This window comes from Mustela erminea, chromosome 10 (assembly GCF_009829155.1).
Source record: "Mustela erminea isolate mMusErm1 chromosome 10, mMusErm1.Pri, whole genome shotgun sequence".
In the NCBI taxonomy this organism is placed as follows: domain Eukaryota; kingdom Metazoa; phylum Chordata; class Mammalia; order Carnivora; family Mustelidae; genus Mustela; species Mustela erminea.
Genome location: NC_045623.1, coordinates 35,560,978 through 35,568,129, shown reverse-complemented (window position 1 = coordinate 35,568,129; position 7,152 = coordinate 35,560,978).

Sequence of the window (7,152 nt, the reverse complement as noted above, 5' to 3'; positions counted from 1 at the left end):
ATGCCCTTACCCACCTGTCAGAAATAAACAAATTTTCTCTGGTGGAAAACAACATCACCCTAAGCCTCAAGATATTGCTATTTTTTTAATATGCAGAGATTAGGATTTAGCAAAGAAAACAAAAAGTAACAACTAAGCATATAATTAAGATAATGTAATCAAAACTTAAGAGAAATAATAGAACATAGAAGCAGATCCATAGAATATGAATAATGGAGTTATCACCTAGGAACTTAAAAATAACTATGATTATGTTCATATAAAAAAGAGTTGGGGCGCCTGGGTGGCTCAGTGGGTTAATCCTCTGCCTTCGGCTTAGGTCATGATCTCAGGGTCCTGGGATCGAGCCCACATCGCTCTCTGCTCAACAGGGAGCCTCTGCCTGCCTCTCTGCCTACTTGTGATCTCTGTCAAATAAATAAATAAAATCTTTAAAAAATAAATAAATAAATAAGAGTAACAATTTAAACACAGAATGTAAACTATAGAAATGGAAATTTCAGAAATGAAAAATATAATTGTACTCAAGAATTTCATGGCTAGAATTAACTGCAGAATGGACAGAATTAGAGGGACTACTAATGATTTAGCATATATAAATATATCCAAGATATACTAGGAAATATATCAATATATCAATAGAAATATCAATGTCAATAAACAAAAATACATTAAGAGAAAATATCCAGGATAAAGCACAGAGAGGAAAAAGTATAGGGTGAAAAACAGAAGAGAGTAAGAAATATGATCAATGCGGTTAAAAGGTTTAATCTATGTCTAATTAAAGTCCTAGAACAGCTGATGGAAAAGTTGAAATGTTATTTGAGAAGATAACTGAGAATGTTTTTAAACTGTTGCCATTCAGCCATATTTTCAAAAAGTACTACAAAGTTAGAGTGAGATAAAAATATTAAAAATACCATATCCAAACGTACCACAGATCCTATAAGCAGCTGGAGAAAAATGATACTCACCTTCAAATGAGGATCAGTGAGTCCAACAGCTGCCTCCCCACACCCCCCGCACGTCCCCTCCCTCCACACACACACCTCAAAGCCAGAAGGCAATGGAAGGATTTTTCAAAATCCTGGTACCATAAAATTTTATACCCAATGGAAAGAATCCTCAAAAATGAAAACTAAAAAAGACATTTTCAGAAAACAAAAAATTCAGGACTGAACTAAATAAAATACAAAAAGGTATTCCTTACCAAGAGAAAGATTCCATAAGTCAATGAGAAAACATTTCCAAATGCCTAAGTTGAGAAATATACCAAATTCATAAAATAGTTTATCATAGTTTAAATAGCAGTGTTCCTCAAAATTAATCTTAGATCCAATAAAATCCCACTCAAATTGCAAACAAAATATTTGAGAAATTTAACAATTCTAAAATGTATATGGGCAAAGCGCTAAGAACAGCCAAAACATCCCCAAAAGGGGTGCTGGCAGGGTCAAGGTAAGTGTTATATTTCTACCAGAAATCAAAGTTTATTATTAGAATGTATTAAGTCAGTTATGTATTTGGACAAATATACAAAAAAACAATAAAAAATATAATAAAAGGCAGTATTCCCGGAGGCCCGAGGGCTCCGTATCTGTCTTCAACAGCACGTGGACGGAAGAGTCCCAGGCCCCTTCTTCCAGCCTCCCATGGCCCAGCAACCTCGTTGCCAGTCCCAACCTCGGAACATTCTTCTCGGCCACCCTCTGGCGCGGGACCAGCCTGCACGGCGTCTGGCGCGGAGCTCCTGATAGTGGCCCAACCACGAGTCCCGGACTGGTCAGAATGACTCCCCCGGGGGGAGGCCACCCAGCCGTCCACCGCCGGGTCAACGCGCTCTCCGGGGCTCCCGCACCCACCCCTCTCGGGCTTCTCTTTCCACCGCCAGGATGAGCATCCGCAGGCCGAGGCGAAGCCAGAGGACTTCTCTCCCAGACGCAGAAGCCGCACGGCCGCCGGCCTCGGCCCCGACGAGCAGGAGCAGAAGCCGTCTCAAGTCCAGGGGCGTGAAGCCCGGGAAGCCATGCCCGCCGCCAGAGGCCCGGGGCCGACCCTCAATCCCGCCCTTTATGTCTGGCTTCCGCCCGCGCAGGCGCCCGTTCGGCTTCCTGCAGAACCGCGCCTGGGTCCGCAGGTGAAGCTGATCCAGGAGATGGCGACCACCTGACTCAGCAGGCGGGCTGGCAGCCTCAGGCTGGGCCGGCGGGCGTCTCTTCCAAACGCCCACCTCCAGCACGGTTAGGAGCCTCCAGATCCCCGCAAGCTTTGCGGGGCCCCTCTGGCACCCCACCCCTGGTGTCAGGGCCTCTGGCTGAGGCTCTCCCTATAGCAGCTAGGCAGTTTTTGACCACCCTGGAGTCCCCCAAGCCTGGAACAAGCAGGAAAAAAAAGCTTTTTGCCACGTAGAAATAAGGAGTCCAGAAACAGGACCACATATACCTACATGTGCAATGACATTGCAGATAATGGAGGAAAGCAAAATCTAGTCCATAAATTGTGTTAGGGAAATTGATTATCCATTTGGAAAAAATAAAATTGGATCTCTGCAGTATACAAAAGTATATTCTAGATGGATTAAATACATATATGTGAAAAGCAAATATCCAAAGTTTAGAAGAAATAGAAAAAAAAAATATCTTTATCACCACTGGTAGAGAAGGATTTCTTAAACAAGAACCCAAAGTCTACTAACTGTATAGGGCAAAACTGATAAACTTGATGATGCTAGTATTAAGAAATGATTAGCAGAGGGGTACCTGGGTGGCTCAGTGGGTTGGAGCCTCTGCCTTTGGCTCGAGTCATGGTCCCGTGGTCCTAGGATCGAGTCCCGCGTCAGGCTCTCTGCTCAGTGGGGAGCCTGCTTCCTCCTCTCTCTCTGCCTGCCTCTCTGCCTACTTGTGATCTGTCAAATAAATAAATAAAAAATCTAAAAAAAAAAAGAAAAGAAAAGAAATGATTAGCAGAACATTACTGACTATAGGCAGCCTTTCAGAAGCTAGTGACCTCTCTTTACTTATTCCATATTTAAGCTGCACTTACCAAAACTATTCAGTATGTTTCCACATCTGCTTTTTTCCAGTTGCATAGCTTATTTTATCATATTTTATGTTGCCCACTTTCTTGTTAACCTGTTAGGTACCAGTGTTCATCATCTTTCATTAAGCAAGGCTTTTACTCCAGATAGGCATGATTTAAATGAGTTGGTGGAACACTCAATCTTTTCTTAAAAAAAAGTTGACTTTTCCTTAATAAATTATTAGTATATATTCCTCATCCCCCCAAAAATAATTAGCAAAATATTTCCTTCAAAAGGTTAAAACAAACACAGACTTAGAGAAGGCATTGGTAACATATGTAACCAAAAAAGTTTACTTTCTGTGATATATTTGAAAATTCAGTGAGACAATAAAGGACAAATAACCCATAGAAAATGAGCAAAAGACATAAATAGATATTTCACAATAAAGAACACACAAATGGTGAATAAGTATTTTAAAAGATTCACAATTGCATTAGCAACCAATGAAAGGCAAATTAAAACTTCAATATGATATAATTTTATCTCTATTAGACCGGCAAAAATTAAAAGCCTGACAATATTGAGTAATATGAAGTATGGAATTTTTTCAAAACTTGAAATCACTGGTATAGATTCTGCTAAAGTTTTGAAAAAAAAAAATAATAATGTGTTTCAATAAAATTGCCAGTCCCAGAGGTTACCAATTTGTTGTCTATTGTCACTGTAGTGACTGCACCAAATCCCTGGGATTCTTTGGTGGTCTTCTAGCAGATGCTATTCTGAATGAGTCAGTGCTAATGCAGCAATTTAAAATAATTCTGTGTGCCAAATAATAAATTATCAGAACTATATCACCTGAACTTTTTTATTCAGCCAATGGTAAACAAATTCACTTGAATTTTTTCCTTGGATTTATAGAAACACCTGTTTGAGGCATATAGGGTAGTTAAGAACACTTATTTAATTTTATCTGTTAAATGATATTTAATAATTTAAAGCTTCTTTGTAGGCAACAAAAATGTGTTACAAATTTAGGTAAGTATTGTTCCTATAATAACCATAAAATTATCAGCTAAGCTCAAAGAATGAGACTCAGAAGAAAGAGTCCACCTGATGTTTAGGGCGATGTTAATGAATGATTGACATCAACTGCTTGGCTCCGTGGATTTACCATCTGGAAATATAAGTATCAAGGCCACTAAAAAAAAAAAAAAAAAAAAAACACTTAAAGTTTTTTGAAAAATGGTAGACTTGGTGACTCTGCATATTGGTGGCCTTATTTTTTTCATCTGTTAAATAAAGTTATCCCTGCATTGCTTTCCCATGGCTATTATGAAGACAAATTAATAATGTGGCAAATATAAAGTGCCCTGTGCATGCTAAGCATCAGAATTTGGGGAATCAAATGTCTTAACTGAAAGCCTAACAACTAGGTTGTTTTTTTCATTTGTTCCACACTAGGCAATATGACAATTAACTACTTAAAAAGGATGCATGAGATGCATTACTGGTTCCCTTTTCACTTTAGGACTAAAATGAAGTAAAGAATTCCATTCTTGGCGTAAATCAACTCAAAACAACTTCCAAGATATCTACTTCCAAGAAATTTGCCTAATGTTCTTAGGAAGATATACATTCTTTACAGCACAGTAAAAAGAATATTCAATGTTTTTTGCTCTACTTCCCTTCCCATAATTCTATTATTAATCTATTAATCTAATCAATATTTTATTCAACTTCCTCTAAAAATAAGACTGTTTTTGGATTTGGCATGGGGAAGAAAATTCCCTAAAATCAAGACGTCCCATATTTATGAGAATTCTTCCACCTTTTATTCCTAATAATAGATATTCCTTAAACTGCATACTGGTTTTCCTATGAGGCCTTCCACGTTAATCCAGGCTTCAGTTCCATGCCCAATAACTTATCACTCAACTATCGGTTGCTCTATGATCAAAAACCTTGATATTTCACTTACCTTTGCACTCTTTCTGCCTTTGCAGTTTTTAATTTGATTTAATTGAGGAAGGAGGGTGGGGAAAGGCAGGCAAGAAAAAAGGAAGGAAGGAAGGAAGAAATGAAAAGAGGAAGCAAGGAAATCAGAAATGAAGGAGAAGGCAGGAGGGAATGAGGGAGGGGAGGAAGGGAACGGGAGGAAGGAAGGAAGAAAAAGGAAGGGGTAAAGTCTCATCTCTTCTTCTGGATTATAAACTCTGAAAAGTCAGAAACACCCCTTGTGCACTGTTGGTTTTTCCCCCTATAGTACTCTTCTCAATATTGAATCCTACATAAGGACTAGGAACAAACCTTTAGAGACCACTGAGGCCGGAGTTGAGATCATCTATGGGCTAATGTAAGTGGATACAAGGGGATAATAAGGAAAAGTTGAATGAATTAAAGTATTACAGCAGATTGTTAGAAGACGTGCAAACCTACAAGGCAGCGAAAGAGCTCTCTAGGTATCCTGAAACAGTTTTGACAGAACTGAGAGCGCATTGAATCAATCTGTGAGATACTCAGCTGCTGACACAGAGGAAAAGGAAAGGTTACTCCTACAGATTGATTAGCTGGTAGGTTCTATACCTGGTGAATGAAAAGAGGTATTAATGAGCCCAAAGTAGAAGGAAACCTCTTTCCTGGAGTTAAAGTTGGGAAGAAAGGTCAATGAAGGAAATGAGGTGAACCAGGAGGGCCAATCAATTGCAGGTCACAGTGGATCAATTAGAGCCCCATCTGCAAGACTCCCAACCAGAAACTCAGAGTCAGCTCTATCTCCTCTTTTTCCCTCACTCCCCTATAGGTCCCAAGACCCATCAATTTTAATCCTGAAATCAGCCTTTCCTCCCTATTCATACCGCCAATGCCTTCATTTAGGCCTCATTGCTTGCTTGAAAATTGTAATGGCCTTTTAAGGAATCTCTACACCTTCGGGCTCACTCTCTCATCCTAACAGCTGCAAGAACTATCCTGTAAATCACAAACCTGCTCATGTCACAGACCTAGAAAAAGTCCTTTGATGGTTCTTAAATTACCTACTAGATACACTTCTTGGCATGGCATTGGCGATCCTTCACAATCAGACTTCAACATATTTTCCAACATCACTCTCTACCACGCTCTAACACCCACGATTCTTCAGTCACCACAAGTGACTTCCCGAATTCCTATACCTCTTGCCTTTGCTAGAGTTTTTCCCTCTGCCTGAAAATCCCTTTCTCTTCACTCTACTTGATCCAGGCTTAAGCAGAAATGGCAACTTCTTTTCAAAGATTTTACCATTTCCTCGACCTCTTTTCCAAACAACATTATTTCTTCCATCACTGTACTTCCATTCCACTTTTCCCATGCATCTTATTTTGTACCTATTGAATTGTCAGGGCCCAAAGGTTCTCAGTAAGTGCTGAATGAATGAATGAGTGATACATAAACAGGGTTCACTAGTGAGAAGTTGCGATGTGACAATACAGGAAATGATGATATATATCCTCTCAGCTATTGAGTCCCTCTTCCACAGAGTTCTATAAATCTCTTTAAAACAACGCAACATGTATAATCAGAATATACACATATATTTATCAGGATACATATGTTTATAAATTTTTATGATAAAACATCTTGATAACTTTGCATTCACAACTTTATCATTCTGAAACATTCAAATATGCAGCAAGTCTACCCTCACTTATCCATCCCAAAAATATTTGTACCAGGCACTGTTCTAGACACTGGAATTATACTGAGGAATAAGCCAACAGAGGTACTGTGGTTAAATTTTACATTATAGTGTCAGTAGCACAGACAATAAATAAGTAAACAATCTTAGATTTTAATAACATGTTAAGCACAACAGGATAATGTGATAGAGTGGATAGGCAAGTGTACGAAAGAGCTTTCCTAAGAGTTGAAACTTGAATAGGGGTTTAAATGGTGAGAAGGAGCCAGCCATGAATAGACATGGCTAATGAGCATTTCAGACTGAGTGAACAGCAAGTGCAAAGTCTCTAAGGAGGCAATGACCTTGGGATTAAAGATGAGAAGTTGACTTTTTGGTGCTCCGTAGAAGAGGAGCAGGGAGGTTGGGGTGTACAATGGTTTTTTAACTTTATATCCATATTGCTGCATGTGTCAAT